Genomic DNA, 18,771 nt, shown 5'->3' on the forward strand with positions numbered 1-18,771 from the left:
TGCCATTGCCAAGGCTGGCATTCTATGCCCAGAAGAGTAACATGGATGAGGAGGATCTGTGGTGCATCCAGCAGACACTGTGCTTCAGAGATGTGCCCTTCAACATGATGCTGGGCAAAGGTGTTAACCTCACCAACCGCATCTACACCGAGTACCCGCAGCTCCAGTCTGACATCTGAGGCATCTCTGAAGAGACCACAATGTGGGTCCACAACCTGTATAAAAGGATGATCAATGGGATCCTGAAGGTGCCTGCTGTCAGTGTCAACGACTCCTGACATGATGAATGCGGGCAAGATGGCGGTGGTAGTGGGCTGTGGCAACAACGGCAATGGCTGTGCCCAGGCCCTAAGGGATTTCGGGGCGCGATTCATCATAGGAGAGATGAACTCCATCAGTGCGCTTTAGGCTGCCATGGAGGGGTGTGAGTGACCATCATGGATGAGACCCATCAGGAGGGCAGCATTTGTCACCACCATGGGCTGTACCAACCTCATCCGTCAACCCACACTTTGAACAGATGAAAGATGACGTCACTGTGTGTAAATCAGATGCTTTAACGTGGAGATTGATATCAAGTGCCTGAATGAGAGTACTGTGGAGAAGGCAAACATCAAGCCCCAGGTGGACTGTACTTGTTGAATAATGGGCACTGATCATCGGGCTGGCCAAGGGCCAGCTGGTCCACCGGGGCTGCACCATGGGCCACCCCAGCTTCATGATGAACGACTCCTTCACCAACCAGGTGCTGGTGAAGATTGAGCTGTGGACCCACCCAGATAAGCACCCTGTGGAGGTCTACTTCCTGCCCAAGAACCTGGATAAAGCAGTGGCTGAAGCTCCCCTGGGCAAACTGAATGTGAAGCTGACCAAGCTGACTGAGAAGCAGGCCCATACCTGGGCATGTCTCATGATGGCCCCTTCCAGCCTGACCACTAAGAACCAAGCCTGCCCTTTGCCTGCCAGTTGCTGTCCTTGCCTGGGTCCCACCTCTCCTGCAAGCATGCTCAGTCTCTCAGTCCCATCTGACTCTTTGCGACCCCATGGACTGTAGCCCTCCAGACTCCTCTCTCCATAGGATTTTCCAGGCAAGAATACTGGAGTGGGTGGCCATTTCCTCTTCCAAGGGATCTTCCCAACCCAGGGATGGAACCCACATCTCTGGCATCTCCTGCATTGGCAGGTGGAGTCTTTACCACTGAGCCACCTGGGAAGCCCCCCACCTCTCCTCCCCAAGAGCAAAAATACCACCACCTTTGAAATTGGTTTGATAATGTCCCCCGTTGACTCCCTGGGGCTAATCACTCAGTCTTTGGCCTCTGCTGCATTCCTCATGCTGTCCCAAGTGTGGCGGTGGGAATTGAAAAGTCCTGCCTCAAGTCCTGGTCATGATGGAGGTACATAGGAGTTACCCACAGGGAAAGAGCCTTGAGCTCAGGGGTTTTTGAACTGCTCACTCAGTCAGTCCTTCCTTAAGCTGGAAGTTGGCAGTGGTAGGCACAAAGCCCATGCACTTAGCATCCAGGCTCTCGCTTGGCCTGTGGACTTTATACCCATGTTCTTGATGACAAGTTTATTGGTTCCTCAGCCCATGATAAGGAAGAAGGGGATTTGTCAAAGGGTGGGGAGGACCTGTTGGAGTTTGAGGCTCCTGAGAGCCTAGCTTAGTGCTTGGCATTCTCTTCAACCTCAGAGCAAAGAGACTGGTACTTTTAGTCCCTATTTTACAGGGGTTGGAATATACTGTTAAGCGAGAGAGGACAAGAAAAGTGACAGCCAGAGGTTCAGAGGAGCCAGAGAAACTTAAAAGCACATTGTAACTTGATAATTCCCTTCATAACTCTGGGTCAAAAAGAGATTCATGTGGTTTATAAAGATAAAATTGAGCGAGAAAGTGGGTTAATAAAAATTTTGGTGCCTAAAAAAAAAAGACTTCCTGGTGGTTCAGTAGTTGGAGTCCACTTGCCAATGCTGGGGATGAGTTCCATCCCTGCTTCTGGAAGATTCCACATGCTGTGGGGCAGCTGGGCAGCTAAGCATGTGCTCTGCAACAAGAGAAGCCGCCACAACGAGAAGCCCAAGCACTGCAACCAGAGAGTGGTTCCTGCTTGCTGCAACTAGAGAAAGCCCATGCACAGCCACAAAGACCCAATGCAGCCAAAAAATTAAAAAAAATTTTTTTTTCTTTTTTAATTAAACAAAAGCTCCATACACTTTTCTGGGAAAAAGATGAGAATAACACGTACTCTACAAGGCACTCTAAGTGCCCCTCACCCAATACCTGTTAGGATTGGAATCCCAGTGGAATTCTTATTGTTTGTGACAATTGTCTTAGACACTCACAGAGGCAGGATGAGCCATCGTACTAAACTGCATTCCAGGGGTTATCCCAGCCCCCAAGAATGAAACAGGTCATTTATGCCTCTCCTTTCTTCCATGACTTTCCATCATGCTGTACAATAAAATCTACTGGCTATTTCTTAGAAAATACTACCTATTTTCACTAGTCTGAAGTTGCCACCAGGTTATAAAACCATCAGAAGACCCAGAGAAAATATCCAGTTATCCCAGAGATTACTTTGCAATTACTTGAGAGAACCTTTCTGCCCAGTTTTCAGGTTCTGCCTTAAAAAAAAAAAGTCTGAAAATCTAATACTCCTCATCTATGGTGCTTTTCTCAGACATCCCTAAGTTTGTCAGACAACTAAATTTGAGTGATTCTTCACTGTACAAAATAATTTAACAAAGAAGTAAATGCCTTCACTATAGTTTTTAATTGCCATTGGTAACAGTTTATTTAAAATGACTCCAACATTTTTTGATAGACTTTATTTTTAGAGTTGTTTTAAGTTTACAGCAAAACTGAGCAGAAAATACCCCTTAACTTACACCCCTGCCCTGTACAAGGACAGTCTCCCTTTCTGTCAACATCCCCCAACACAGAGGTACCTGTGTTACAATCAATGAATCAATACAGACACATTATTATTGCCCAAAATCCATAGTTTATATTAGGGTTTATTCTTTGTGTTCTACATATAGAATGTAGTTTTGATAAGTGTATATTGACATCCTTAGGGTATCATACAGAAGTGTTTCAGGGCTTCCCTGGTGGCTCAGCAGTAAAGAATCTACCTGCAATGCAGGAGACTTGGGTTCAATACCTGGGTCAGGAGGATCCCCTGGAGGAGGGCATGGTAATCCACCCCAGTATTCTTGCCTGGAGAATCCCATGGACAGAGGAGCCTGGTGAGCTACAGTCCATAGGGCCTCAGAGAGTTGGACACAGCTGAAGTAACTGAGCACACACACACAGAAGAGTCCCATCGCTCTTAAAATTCCCTGTGCCCCACCTATTCATCCCTCTCTCCCCAGTGAAATAATTTTTTAGTAAACTTACTATCCTGAGGTTTATATAAAAAATGGAAAACATTATTTCAGCTGGAATTAATGCTAACCACATCGATTAAAGCAAAAATAAAACATCAACTTCATTAACCTGAAATGATTTCACCCTGTCTGTATTATGTGTATTTAAGAGGAAAAAGGATGCATAGTTTTGTCCAGTTATCTTATCAAACATTAATTGATTATGAACTAAATCTTCTGATCAAAATGATGACCCAGGAAGGGGGGATTTTAAATCTTGCAGCAAACCAGGTACCTTGAGCTAAATCAAAGACAAGAAAGCTGTCAGCCATGCTGTCAAGTTTAGGGAAGAAAATTCAGACACAGGATAGCTTTGGGAGAGCAGCCTACAACTCAGACTTCCCACATCATCCTCTGCCCTCAACTGTGAAGTGATTAGTGCTTCAGACCTGAATTAGCTTGGGACTCTCAGCATCTCAGCCTGCTGTACAAGGTACTTACGCCTGCATTTCTACCTGCATGTCCCCATTTGCATCTCTGTAAAACCAGAATTCGGATTTATAATCCTTTGTGTAGCAACTGAAAAATCTCTTGACTGTCCTGAAAACTTTCATACAATTCATCGTCATTTTAAATAGAAACCTCCAGATGTGTCCTTGTATGTTAATTTCTATGATGTAGAGGAGTAAAGAAGTCACCTTCCTGGCTTTAGAGCTAAGGAAAGTGTGGAAATACTTAGCAGAGATGTTACAGAGGAGTTGAAGCATCAAATGAATGATTGGGCCAGGTGATCCTTAAGAGGTTTGCAATCCTGACTTTAGTGATTTCACCGAAAAAACAGAGAGCTATGCCAAGCCTTTTATCAACCAACAAAAAGTCTTCTTCTAACATATTTTAAGCATTCTAGAATGATCCCTTCCCATTTTCAGTATAAGCATCTGTATCAACAACTCAGTAAATGACCCATTATCTCATGTTCCTACCTTTAATCACTTGAACTGGAAAGTAGCTAGAAATTGAAAATTAACTGAATGGGGCAGTCAGCAGCTGTATTTGACCAATTTTTGAAATGGATTAGACTACCTATAATCAAGCTCAGGAAACAAGAATGTAGGCTACTTTGAGAAAAAAAAAAAAAAAAAGAAAAACTTTGTGACTCAAAGATCCGAACTAAAAAATAGCTGGTGTTTAGATGAAGGGAGCTAATTATTGTGGGGTTTTTTTTAGTAGAGTTGATTATTAAGGAAACACTTTAAAACAACCAGAGAGGCATATCCAGGAAGAACAATTTGGGAGGAAGGTCACCAGACTGTCTTGGAATGTTACTATAACATTCCTCCCAGTGTTGACGGCAACAGCATTAGCAACATGTATAATTTTCAAATTTTAAAGATAATCTTGGGGCTTCCCTGGTGGTCCAGTGGTTAAGACTTCACTTTCCAAGAGCAAGGGGATGCCATGTATGTTCAATCCCTAGTTGGGGAGCTAAGATCACACATGCTTCTCCAGCAAAAAAACTAAAACATAAAACAGAAGCAATGCTGTAACAAATTCAATAAAGACTTTAAAATGGTCTACATCAAAAAAAAAAAAAAATCTTTAAAAAAAACAAAGATAATCTGGTCATCCCAAAGTGAGTATGTCAGCCATCACTATCATTATGTATAAGTACATTAACCAAAAGTTTTACTTCTTTTGTAAAAAGTGTATAGAAGCCAAAGGATAGTCATGTCTCTTGCCACATCTACCCAGCCTGCATCTGCTGTTTTCATTGCCCACCCCTCCCCTTACACACTAGCCCTATTCCTTTTGTCAATGTAAAAGCATTGCTCTAACAGTTCTCTCTTCTCTTTCCTGTGTGTCAACCTGCCACTCTATAGACTTATTCATCAATGTATAAAGACATGTTGTCAGGGACTACCTTGGTCATCCAGCAGTTAAGATTCCATGCTTCCACTGCAGAGGGCAAGGGTTTGATCCCTGGTCAGGCAACTAAGACCCCACATGCTGAGACGTACAGTTAAAAAAAAAAAATCCAAAACAAAGTATCATAATTGCACCATCCTTTTTTTTTTTTTAACACCCACCCTTTAAGAACCTTTTCTTTACCCTGTTTCTGCCAGGCCTTTCTTTTTACAGAACACTCCATGAACTAATTCTCTATATTCGCCTGTGTCCAATTCTGCTCATCCTGTTTCCTCATCGACACAAACCCATTGAGTTTTTGTCCTCACTCTTCCACCAACTGCTCTTATCAGAGCTCGCTGCAGACCTCTAGATTGCTGTATCCAGAAGTCACGTCTCAGTTCTCATTTCCGTTACCCTAAGCAGCGTTTGGCCCAGTTGATCACTCTCCCCTAGAAACACGTTCTTCACTTCCAGAATACCACACTGCTGGTTTTTGTCCCCTGTCTCCTTTGCTGGTTCTTCCTCATCTCCGTGACCGCTGAGCACACTCTTTTATTTATTTTCACTTCCTTGGAGGTTTCCTCCAGTCACTTTATTTTTTAATAAGTTTATTTTTTTAACTTTTAAAAAATATGTATTTATTTATTTGGCTGTTCTGGGTCTTAATCACAGCGTGCAGGATCATTCATCTTCTGTGCAGCATGGAATCTTGAACCTTCAGAACCTTGCGGAAACTTGACTGGCTTCAGTTCAGTTCAGTCACTCAGTCGTGTCTGACTCTTTAGTCATCTATAGAACACCAACTCCCAGCTCCCTGGTTAGACTTTTTAAAATTAATTGATTAACTTTATTTATTTATTTAGCTGCACCGGGTCTTAATTGCAGCACGTAGGATGTTTATTCCATGAGGTTGCTAAGAATTGGACACGACTGAGTGACTTCACTTTCACTTTTCACTTTCATACATTGGAGAAGGAAATGGCAACCCACTCTAGTATTCTTGCCTGGAGAATCCCAGGGACAGAGGAGCCTGGTAAGAGGCTGTCTGTGGGGTCGCACAGAGTCGGACACGACTGAATTGACTTAGCAGCAGCAGCAGCAGCAGCAGGATCTTTATTAGCGGCATGTAGGAACTAGTTCCCTGATCAGGAATTGGACCTGGACCCTTGACATTGGGAGCAAGGAATCTTAGCCACCACCAGGGAAGTCCCTCCTCTAGTCACTTTAAATGCCATCATATGACAGTGACTCCCAAATTTCAATCTCCAGCCCAGACCTCTGCATTCAGCTCCAGACTCACATTCCCCTGCCTACTCGGCACATTTGCTTTGATGTCTGACAAGCATCCCTGCTCTAGAATGCTCCTCTTGCCATTGTCCTCATCTCAGTAAATGGCAACTCCTTTCTTCCTGTTACTCAGGCCAAAATCCTCAGTGTTATATTGTCTTCCCTTACTCTCCCACCCCAATCTGATCCAACAAGTAAATCTTACTGGCTCTCTCTTCAAAATACATCCAGAATTCAATCACTTGGTACCATTTCCACTACTACCACTCAAGTTCAAGTCACCATCATTTCTCATATGGAATACTGCAACATCTTCCTCAGCTCTTCCTACTTCTTTCCTTGTTCCTCTTTAAAAAAAAAATTTATTTGACTGTTCTGGATCTTAGCTGCAGCACATGGGGTCTTTTTTTTTTTTTTTTTTTTTTTTGCATTTGGGATCATTAGTTGGCAATCAATCTCTTAGTTGAGGCATGTGGAATCTAGGTCCCTGGCCAGGGATTGAACTCAGGCCCCCTGCATTCAGAGTGTGCAGTCTTAGCCACTGGGCCACCAGGGAAGCCCCTCCTTGCCCCTCTTTAATTTTTAGTTCAGCAAAGCAACAGTAGCACTCATGATAAAGCATACAGCAATCATGTCATTTCTCCTTATAACCGTTAGTGGCTCCGTTTTCACTTCTCATAAAAGCCCAAGTTTTCACAGTGACTTATGAGGCCCTGTGTAATCTCCCCCATTTTTCTCTAACTTTACCTCTATTTATTTTCTCCTTAGCTCATTCATCTTCAGCCAGATTTGCCTCCTTGCTATTCTTAAGACATAGTAAGCAAGCTTCCACCAAGGACCTTTGCACCTGCTCTTCTCTGCCTGGCATATTCCCCTCCAAATATTTACGTAGCTCACTCCTTCACCTTCTCCAGGTCTACACTCAAAATACAACTCCTTGGTGAGCTAAATCAGTGTACCAAGACAAATAGTGAAAGTAACCCATGAATGATTTTTCTGGTTCTCCAGGTACCTTCTGGGAAAGTTCTCTATACTATTGCTGGTTCAGACTCAAGAGGCAAAACGTAGAATCACAGTATCAGTAACCCAAAGTTGTATAATTTGTTATCCAACAAATGATTAGTGACTCCCTACTGTACTTCTTTGGGTTTTCTCAGAGTAGGGATTCATCTGGTGGACATACAGATACATGAAGGCAGAAAAAGAACAGTTGCAAAGGAAGCACAGGGAGTTTTGCCACTCCTTAGTTAAAGTTCAGTCCGATTTCTCAAAGGCAGTGAGTGTTTTATGGTAAAATTGGGGCAATCATTTTTACTTTAAGCACCACAAAAGAGGTTAAATAAGAAAGAGAGTGGGATTTTCAAAAAAGAAGAGACAACTTTAAGATCAATGAAAATAAGGAAGGATCATATTTGACTTGATCATTGTTGAATCCCCATTCATCCTATTAAGGCTGGGATAAGGACTGTGTTAATGTCTGCTGTTACTGTTATAAACAGGATTCAACAAAACTCTTCAATACTGTTGATATGGATGGGGGAAAGAGTTATAAGAGAGAAAGGATAGCCAAGTTCCTCAATAAAAACATTAAGTAGCACAGATATTTTAGTTTTTCTGACTTTATAGAACTAAAACATGTTGTGTTGGTAGCAACTGACAATACCTAGGAGGATTTGACATTAGTAGGAATCATTGCAACAGAATAAATAAATAGCTGAAGAGTATTTGTATTATATAAGCCCCAGTATATTTCAACAATCCTTAAATAGGCTTGTCAAATATCTGTCTCTTATGTCCATTGAGTCTATCTCCAGAGATGGCTAGGGTGTCAATCTCTCTGAATTCTTTCAAACTGTGTTTGTAGTCTGGGATAGAATTTTCATTTTGATTCTTATACGCATGCTTTTCACAATAAACAAACATCTGAAACAAAAGATCAAATATCATTAGTGATTCTCCTTGGCTTAATTTCCTTCTCATGTTTGGCACATCAACAGAAATATCAACACAGAAATTCCCTGGTGGTCCAGTGGTTATGACTCAGTGCTTCCACTGCTTTGGCCTGGGTGGCCTGCGTTCAATCCCTGGTAGGAGAACTAAGATACTGCAAGTCGTATGGTATGGCAAAAACAAAACAAACAAACAAAAAAACAGTAACCGAAAACAACCTACTGTGGTTTTACTTTATGGAGGACAGGAGCTCCTCCCAGGAATGGGCACTGTAAATGCTTCTCCACTACATCTTTCTCTCAAACCTTCTTTTTGGCTTATAAAGAGGTTTACCAGAAATTCATTCATAATCAGTGGAGTAATTATACCAGTAGTTGGGATAGCAAGATCAAACTAGTTAATCCTAAAGGAAATCAACCCTGAATACTCTCTGGAAGAACTGATGCTGAAAGTCCAGTACTCTGGCCAACTGATCTGAAGAGCAGACTCATTGGGAAAAGACCCTGATGCTGGGAAAGATTGAAGGCAGGAGAAGGGAGTGACAGAGGATGAGGTGGTTGGATGGCATCACCGATTCAATAGATATGAGTTTGAGCAAACTCTGGGAGATAGTGAGGGACATGGAAGCCTGGGGTGCTGCAGTCCATGGGGTTGCAAAAAGTCAGACGTGACTTAGTGACTGAACAACAACAAATTGTACCAGTGTTCCACTTTGAGGTTTTGAAGCAGGCTGGGACCTGAGGTCCTTTGCTGCAGTGCTTGTACCTGGCCAAACATCTCCTCAAGCAACAAAAATAAAAGAAACTATAAGGGACTAAAAACTGTGCCTGTACAGTGGGGCAAATTATGGATAAGAAGATACAAATATACCAAAACCCCCACTGCCACGTCTAAGGAGCTGGAAGCAAAAGCAGGGTACTGCGCATGCCCCGCCGCACACAACACCACTGAAGGGGTGAGCAAACCACCTAAACCACCCGTCCAGCCCAACCCCTGAACACACCCTTTCCCTCACTGAATAAAAGGAACCAGCTCACTCCCATGGGGGAACGAGTAAGGGAATCTGTTACTTGTTTTTATTGCCCACTACTGCAGCAGGAGCCTCAGTAAAGCCTTGCCTGAGTTTCTTGTCTGGTCTCTTATCAATTTCTATTGATTAAGGAGGCCGAGAACCCCAATTGGTATCAATTTCTCTTTGAGATTTCTCTATCCGTGTACCTTATTCCATGCATCTACTTTCAGGGCCTGGATTAATCTTTCCTTGGTGCTCCATTACCTTGTGAGTCCTCCTCCCTTCTCCAGAGGAAACAATAAGTAGCCTCTCTTAATCCAAGGTTGGAGAGCTCTGATACGATCAAAACAAAACAAGGTCCTATCCCGTGAGGAAGGGGAAGCAGTTCTATGCTTTATACTGTAGAGAAGTTATTTCAACAAATAGTCTAGGAACCAAGGAATATGAAGATATTAAAAGGACTAGTGAGTTGAAAGCTGATTGATGAACAGAAAACAAAGGAAACTTGTTCTTTCTGCAAGGCAACTGCAGACAGTGTTACTATGATTATTAGATTAAGCCTATAACCCTTGGCATGATGAAATAGTCCAGTTTAAGGCTGCCCATGTAGCCAAGACCCTCAAGTCAGGCTAAAGTGATCTCATGCTGATACTATTGATTGTCTGCTCATTGTAGAAACAAAGCCAAAATCCTCTATTGGAGGGGAGAAACTCCAGTTTAGGCATTATGAATTCCCACAGGTTAACCACAGTCAAATGTAAACTCACAATTTTGAAAAAAAAAAAAAAATCACCAGGCACACAGGAATCACCAGTTCAGTAAAAGGCAGCAGAAACAATAAATAACAGATTTAGACCTCTGAGGAGTCAAACTGTAGGCATACCCCGGAGATATTATATATTTCCAGAAGATCACAATAAAATGAATATTGCAATAAAGAAAGTCACCCAATTTTTTTGGTTTCCCAGGGCAGAAAAGAGTATGTTTACACTATACTGTAGTCTCCTAAGTGTTCAATAGCTTTATATCTAAAAGACAACAATGTATAAAACTTAATTTTAAAATATCATATTGCTAAAAAAATGCTAGCCATCTGAGCAAGTCGTAGTAGTAACATCAAAGATTATTGATCACAGATCAGCATAACAAGTTTGAAATGTTGCAAGAATTACCAAAATTTGACACAGAAACATAAAGTGAGCAATTAATGTTGGGAAAAATGGCACTGACAGACTCGCTGGATGCAGGGTTGCTATAAACCTTCGCATGGACGGATCTGAGAGTTGGACCATAAAGAGGGCTGAGCACTGAAGAAAGGATGCTTTTGAATTGCGGTGCTGGAGAAGACTCTTTAGAGTCCTTTGGACTGCAAGGAGATCAAACCAGTCAATCCTAAAGGAAATCAACCCTGAGTATTCATTGGAAGGACTGAGGCTGAAGCTGAAGCTCCAATACTCTGGCCATCTGATGCGAAGAGACGGCTCATTGGAAAAGACCCTGATGCTGAGAAAGATTGAAGGCAGGAGAAGAAGAGGGTGACAGAGGATGAAATGGTTGGATGGCATCACAGACTCAGTGGACACGAATTTGAGCAAACTTTGGGAGATAGTGGAGGACTGAGAAGTCCGGTGTGCTGCAGTCCATAGGGTCACAAAGAGTCAGACACAACTTAGCCACTGAACAATAACAACAATGACAAATCTTCTATTTGTGAAAAATACAATATCTGCAAAGCACAATAAAATTAGGTATAACTGTATAGGAATGATCAGATTCTGAATATAGAATAACTGTGTAAGACATAGTTAAAGTAAGATCACACACATGTGTATATACATATATATTTTCATATATATATATATATTTTTTTTAAGAAAAAAAAATGTCTGTATCTGGCCAGTTTAAAAGCAAATTCTACCAAATTTGAAAGGAATAGATTGTTTCAAACTTTAAAAACCTCCTCTGGAAAATAAAGACAAAGGGAAGTGAAGCGAAATGAAGTTGCTGAGTCGTGTCCAACTCTTTGTGACCTCATGGACTGTAGCATATGACGCTCCTCCGTCCATGGGGTTTTCCAGGCAAGAGTACTGGAGTGGGGTGCCATTTCCTTCTCCAGAGGATCTTCCTGACTCAAGGATCGAACCTGGGTCTCCTGCATTGTAGGCAGACGCTTTACCATCTGAGCCACGAGGGAAGTCTCCAAAGGGGATAGTCTCCAATTCATTCTGTTAGACTAGTGTAAACTTAAAAGTGAAATTAAACAAAGACAGTTTGGGAAAGGAAAATGACAGGAAGTGTCATTCATGAATAAGATGTCAAAAATCTCATATCAAATATTAGCAAGCTGAATCTAGCAGCATATAAAGAAGATGACAAAGTTGAGTATATGCCAGGAATGTTAGAGTGCAATAACATTAAAAACAATCAATTAACACAATCCAATGTATCAGAGACTGGAAGAAGAAAATCTATATAATTATCAAAGGATGCAGAAAGTATTAAACTCAATAGCTATGATTAAGGGGGAAAACTCTTAGCAAATTAATAATAGAAGAGAACATCCTTTATTCAGTAAGGTTTATATTCCAAAAATACTACAACCATTGTACTTAATGGAAAATCTTTAAGATAGCTTCAAGACAAGTGATACCCAATATCACTGGGTGTGTGTTAGTCACTCAGTCGTGTCCAACTCTTTGTGATCACATGGACTGTAGCCCACCAGGCTCCTCTGTCCATGGAATTCTCCAGGCAAGAACACTAGAGTGGGTTGCCATTTCCTTCTCCAGGGGATATTCCCGTCCCAGGGATCAAACCTGGGTCTCCTGCATTGCAGGCAGATTCTTTACCATCTGAGCTACTAAGGAAGTTTTAAGCTTTACCTAATAGAGGTCCATAAATAATTAAGTCAATCTTTAAAAAGAAAGAGGGAAAACTTTCCCTTTCAGGTATTAAGACATACCTCAAAGATATAGCTTAAAATTTTAAATAAATTTTTAAATGGTGACAGTGGTCAAAGAACAGATAAATATGCCCTGGGAACAGAAGAGAGAGCTTTGAGTTAGATTTGTGTATAGATGAGAACCAAGTATACCGTAAAAATTGTACCACAAATCAAAGGGAAAGGGACAGATTATTTACTATAGGCCATTGGTAAAACCAGTTTACTGTATGAAGAAAATTATTAATTATTATTTATTATTATTTTTTAATTTTAAATTATTTCTACATGACACCATACAAAAGGGCTCTGGGAAGATTAAATATCTAAATTTGAGAGGCAAAATTATGAAGTGAATAGAAAGTGATACAGGAGAACCTCTTTGGAACATCCTTGGAGGAGGAATTACTGTAAATAGTGCTGCAGTGGACATGGGGGTGCACGTGTCCTTTTGAATTTTGGTTTTCTCAGGGTATATGTCCAGTACCAGCTTGCTGGGTCATATGCTGGTCCTATGTTTCAGTTTTTTAAGGAACTTCCATCCTGCTTTCCATCATGGCTGTATCAATTTACATTCTCCCCAACAGTGCAAGAGTGCTCCCATGAGTGCACTACCATGTATAAAGTAGACAGCTAGCGGGAACCTGCTGTATAGTATAGGGAGCTCAGTTCAGTGCTCTGTAGTAATCTAGAAGGGTGAGATTGGGGGGAGTGTCAGGGAGGTCCAAAAGAGGCAGGGATATATGTAAATGCATATAGCTAATTCACTTTGTTGTGTGATACTATAAAGCAACTATACCCCAATTAAGAGAAAAAAGAAAAGGAATTATTAAACACAACTTCAAAACACAAACCTAACTGATACATTTATTACCACAAAATTAATGATTTCTGTTCAATGAAGTATACCACCAACAAAGTCGCAGTTCATCACAATACACATGTTATCCACAGAGTCCTTATAGAGTATGAAAAGTAAGAGCAACCTCCAGTCTCCCAAGATTTGCTACATCTAAATGTAAACACTACCTAGGCAGTTTGTATCTACTTTTCCTGACTACGTGTGCTAAGGGCAACGGTTCAGTACTACATAGTTAGGCCATCGTGGGTCCATAGTTAGGCCATCGTGGGTCCATAGCTAGGCCGTCATGGGTCCAGTTTATTAGCAACAGCCCAGAAGCCCTGGGATCCTGTTCACTGGAAATTCTATAAAGACACTTCATGACACCAAGGAACAGTGTGTACTGTTCTAGCTTGGCCACTCAGTGGAAGAAAGATCAAAACCAAAACGTAACACTTGATCCAGGAATGATACGTGAGACGTAATTCACTTGTTACTGCCACTGTAAGGCTCACAGTAGGTACTCAGGCAGTTATTAATGGCATTATCAGATCACCTAAAAAGTATCTTCAAAGGCTGTGGTTCTTGGCTGCATTCAAGAGAAGCAGGAATAATATCCCCAGGCCAACGTAGTGGGGGAAAATGGGACTGATCTCAGTTTGTGAACCTTCTCCGTTTAGGTAACTGTTACATGAAATGGCTTTATGCAAACTGAATGTGAGGTGGGGGGATACTAAAATTAAAACTGTAGGGAAAGGAGTCTCGTGTGTGCAGTTTTTCAACTTCCACTCTGCCCCAGGAAGCCTGGAACACTTTCTTCTGAAGAGCTAAAGAGTCCTTACAGGCTGTGCTGGACTTCCCATCCTGTGCAGAAACACTTTTCCCTAGTTCAGACTCAACCTGTACTCCTTTGTTCTGCTTCAGTATGTGGGTCATATGGCGCCTGGCCAACACCACTGCTCTACTGTCCCTTATGGTGAGGGTGTGGCAGCCTTCTGGTACAGATCAAGAGGGGTGCGTGTGAGACAGCTGCCCTGAATAGGCAGCCAGGAGGCACCTGGTGGCCAATACTCACTGCTGAAGCCCCCCTCGCTCTGTCTCCATGCGAGTCAAGTGTTGTTCCAGCCAGTGCTTTGACTGCATTTTGCTTTTTTTTGGCAACTCCCACATCAAGACACAGTGGGCAGAAGTGTTCAGACTTCTACTCTTGGGAATAAGCCATCCGTGTCACTTGCTCAACAAAAACTGGAAACAAACCACCAGGCAAATATACAAATTAGAGAAAAATTTGGAATTGTGAATAGTCATCTCCAGCCTGTTGGACTAATAGTACTGTTACCTAGAAATTCTGAGTTATTATTATATTAGGAGCTATTATTCTGTTATTTGTTGTCAAGTCAGGTTAACCTCAGCCCCCTATTTTTAATGTGCTATAAATACAGACCAATATGAGATTGTATCATGATTAAAAACATATATGGCATTTGTTTGCATATAAATCAGATCTGAACAGAAAATACAGACAAATGAAAGCAATTTGATATGCTTGTAAGAATATAGGTAAATTTTTTAGTTAAATGCATGTTAACATGCATTAGCATTAACCTTATATATGAAATAAATAAGTAAAGGTATCAAAGTTAGTGATAACACTAAAGATCTACTGGCGAAAGAGGGAGATCAGATGGGGGCAGGCAGGTAGGTCTGAACAAATCTTTTTCTGAAGAAAATGATCTTTCAAACCTAGGGAAACTTCTAGATAGATATCTATATGCCCTTTTCTGTTGCTGAAGGTTTACTACCAGTTCTAGCTGCTGCTACTGCTGCTAAGTTGCTTCAGTCGTGTCCGACTCTGTGCAACACCATAGATGGCAGCCCACCAGGCTCCCCTGTCCCTGGAATTCTCCAGGCAAGAACACTGGAGTGGGTTGCCATTTCCTCCTCCAATGCATGAAAGTGAAAAGTGAAAGTGAAGTTGCTCAGTCGTGTCCGACTCTTAGCGACCCCATGGACTGCAGCCTACCAGGCTCCTCCATCCATGGAATTTTCCAGGCAAGAGTACTGGAGTGGGGTGCCATTGCCTTCTCCAACCAGTTCTAGGAATAGCCCTAAATTCAGAGTGTCAGAACTTGTAATGTCTCTGGAAAGGATGTCTTAAAGTGGGAATTTGATGAGATAACTGACTCATCAAGGGTCCTTGAAAGTGAAGGTGGTAGTCACTCAGTTGTGTCCGACTCTTTGGGACCCCATAGACTGTAGCCTACCAGGCTCCTCTGTCTGTGGAATTCTCTAGGTGAGAATACTGGAGTGAGTAACCATTCCCTTCTCCAGAGGATCTTCCCCACCCAGGGATCAAACCTGGGTCTCTCTCATTGCAGGCAAATTCATTACTGTCTCAGCCACCAGGGAAGCCCAAGGAACACTAATTTTGATCACACTTAATTTTCACTGGGATGTGACGCACTTGAATTTTTTTTTTTTTTTCAGGCAAAGCTGGACGCTTTGGAGGAAGTACAAAGTCAATTTTACACAAAAGGGACAAAGAACAACAATGTCACTCACTGGTAGGCTGTCTGGCAGGAAACCAAAGTTGAGGTCCCTTTTTCTACCCACTGGTAGCTTTTATGACCATGATCAAGTTGTCTACAACCTCCTTTTATAAAAGCTCATTTGTAAAGTGAGGGCAATAATACCTGCCTAGTTTAAGTCTGATAAGGCTGCTGCAAGAGTAAAATGAAATAACACATTAAGATTTGTTGGTACTGACTCCTTGCTATATCTTCAGGTACTTTTCCTTTCATTTCAATGTAGATTCATTGGAGGTTCCAACTTCTTAAGACAAGGACTAGAACTAAAACCATATTTTAGATTATAAGACTTGCAAAGTAAGAATGCCAAAACTTTCCAAATGACCCCAAACTTTAAACTTCATGAAGGCAGGAACAGGGATCTGTGTTGATCTTAACTGAATGCTCAGCCCCAGGCCAAGAAGCAGTTAAAAGCCAGGCACTCAATGGCCTTGAAGAATAGCCCTGATTATGTGATTATGTGTTGGAGAAGCCGACTGAGAAAGTTGCCCATATGTAAGATCTGAGTGCAGTGCTCAATGTTCTACCTGATATGCAAGGCAACCAAAGAGGGAGGAATTTGCAAAATGTATACTAATGGCACACTACTTGTTTGCTTAAGCGGTGTTTTGTGTTTGACTTTGAACCCTACACATTGTGTAACTGCAGATATGAGCAATGCAGTTAGAAATGAGACAGAATAGCAATGTATTACTTGATATGTCCTACAGAGTTAAGGGAATCACTGGCTCTTCAAACCTTATTAGGAAGGTAGTAGACAGTAGTTTGGTGCAAGCTAGAGTGTTTTCTGAATTGATTGTTATTCATGGTTCATTCAGTTTTGGTTCTAGTAACTATTCTTTTTACCAGGTTACATAGTTGTATCATAAAGGATGGGTTGAATGTGCCTCCTTACGTGGGCTTTCCACGTAGTGCTAGCAGTAAAACCCCGCCTGCCAATGCAGGAGACATAATAGACGCAGATTCGATCTCTGGGTCAGGAAGATTCCTGGGGGTAGGAAATGGCAACCCACTCTAGTATTCTTGCCTGGAGAATCCCTTGGACAGAGGAGTCTGGTGGCTACAGTCCATATGGCCGTGAAGAGTTGGCTATGACTCAAGCTACCGAGCACATAATGACATAAGTTTTTTTTTTTTTTTTCCAGGTCATTTTGTTAAAAATCCTGTCTCAGGACCTCTCTGGTGGTCCAGGGGGCCTGGGTTCCATCCCTGTTCAGGCAACTAGATCCTGCATGCCACAACTAAGAGTTTCCAGGTCCCAACTAAGACGCGGTGCAGCCAAATAAATAAATAATATCTTAAAAGCCCCGTCTCTATCTTAGGAGCCAGACAAATACACTTAGGATCCTTGGACCAAACGTTTCTTTCACCTGAAAAGAAAGAGGGAAAATAGGAAAGAGGAAAAAGAAAGATTACTTTTTATAATTTGAGCAAAACCTGATTCTGGCATTGGTTGTACTGAGCTGAGCCTGGCCAGAAAGCCTGGGAACTCAGGAATGTCTCCTTTATTGAGGGCAGGTTTATAAACTACTGGCACTTTGTAATGGCTTGCAACATTTTATTCATCCCCAAATTATGATAACTTAAAATAGGAATACTGAATTAAAAACTTGTTACTTTGAAGCATTCTACTTCATCATCATTTACTTTTATTTTTCATAAGACCATATATGAGGTTTAGACATTTTGTATTTGTCTTTTCTGCCTGTCTTTTCTTGCTTAGAATTAGATCTTTATCCACACACACACACACTCACACTAATTCTCTACTAAAGACATTGGTTCCATGTTTAAATTATAGTTATTGTACCAGATAAGAACTAATTTGATAATTATATTGAATCAATGTTCTCTATATATTTTTAAGTATCAGATGTTAACTTCTTTATACAGCTTGAAGAGAATTATTTTTACCTAAGAAGAATAGATCATCATTTTATTGTTAGTTTAATTTACAGTATGACTCCCCCAGTTCCTAGCACTAAGGAAATATTTTAATGCCTCCTCTTGAAACATTTGCTTCCAATGTTTTCACTTTGAAAACATAACTTAAAAATAGCAGTTCTGATGTATGGTAGAAACCAACACAATATTGTAAAGCAATTATCCTCCAATTAAAAAAAATAAATTTTAAAAATCACAGCTCCTTTTTACATGGCATTACTTAAAGTCACACACACAGAATCACACACCCATAGGTACAATGTACAATACTTCTTAAAAAAGAGTTAAATATTCATCCTTGATACTGCCAGAAAAAAATTCTCTCTAATGGAAATACTGAAGAAAAGAAGATTAAAAAAAATAATGTTAACTAGAATCATTCTCTTTTATGCCCATTTTATAGATGTGGAAATGGAGGTGGGAGAAACAGTCACAGAAGGAGAACTTGGGACAACTGCTAAGCTGATTAGTTGGGAGGCTGAAGCAAAGGTTGCCAGTGCCCGGGGCCCTCCCATCTCTCTTATGGCCTGGGGCATTAAGAGGGGATGGCATCTGTCTCTTGGTTGGAGTTGTGAGTGTGGGTATCACATCCTGTGTCTCCCTCGTTCCCACCAGGAATTGGCCAAGATATGTCAGTGATGCTCCCTTGGATTCTCACTCCCCCTCTCCCAAGAGGATGTACAAATGAAGGCAACAGACATTCTGCAGAGTCTCTTCTGGGAAGATAAGTCCATGATCTAGAATGACCGCTTACCTGGGGCAAGCTGACACTATGAGGGAGAGAAAAGAAAGGGACTTATTGACTTGGGAGAACACAAAGATAGCAGAGACAACAGGGCAGGAATATATTAATGTCTTCAAACATTAAAATGAGGTCTCATACATGAAAGGTTATTATATACATTTTAAATATTAGAGATCTTGGAAATGA

The 18,771-nt window shown here is 41.3% G+C and overlaps 1 pseudogene; it reads left to right on the forward strand.

Moving 5' to 3' along the window:
• The first annotated feature begins 41 nt into the window (after nt 1-41).
• LOC102408069 lies at nt 42-1,056 on the forward strand (annotated as a pseudogene).
• The last annotated feature ends 17,715 nt before the right edge of the window (nt 1,057-18,771 follow it).

The sequence above is a fragment of the Bubalus bubalis genome, chromosome 4 (assembly GCF_019923935.1).
Source record: "Bubalus bubalis isolate 160015118507 breed Murrah chromosome 4, NDDB_SH_1, whole genome shotgun sequence".
Classification (NCBI taxonomy): Eukaryota; Metazoa; Chordata; class Mammalia; order Artiodactyla; family Bovidae; genus Bubalus; species Bubalus bubalis.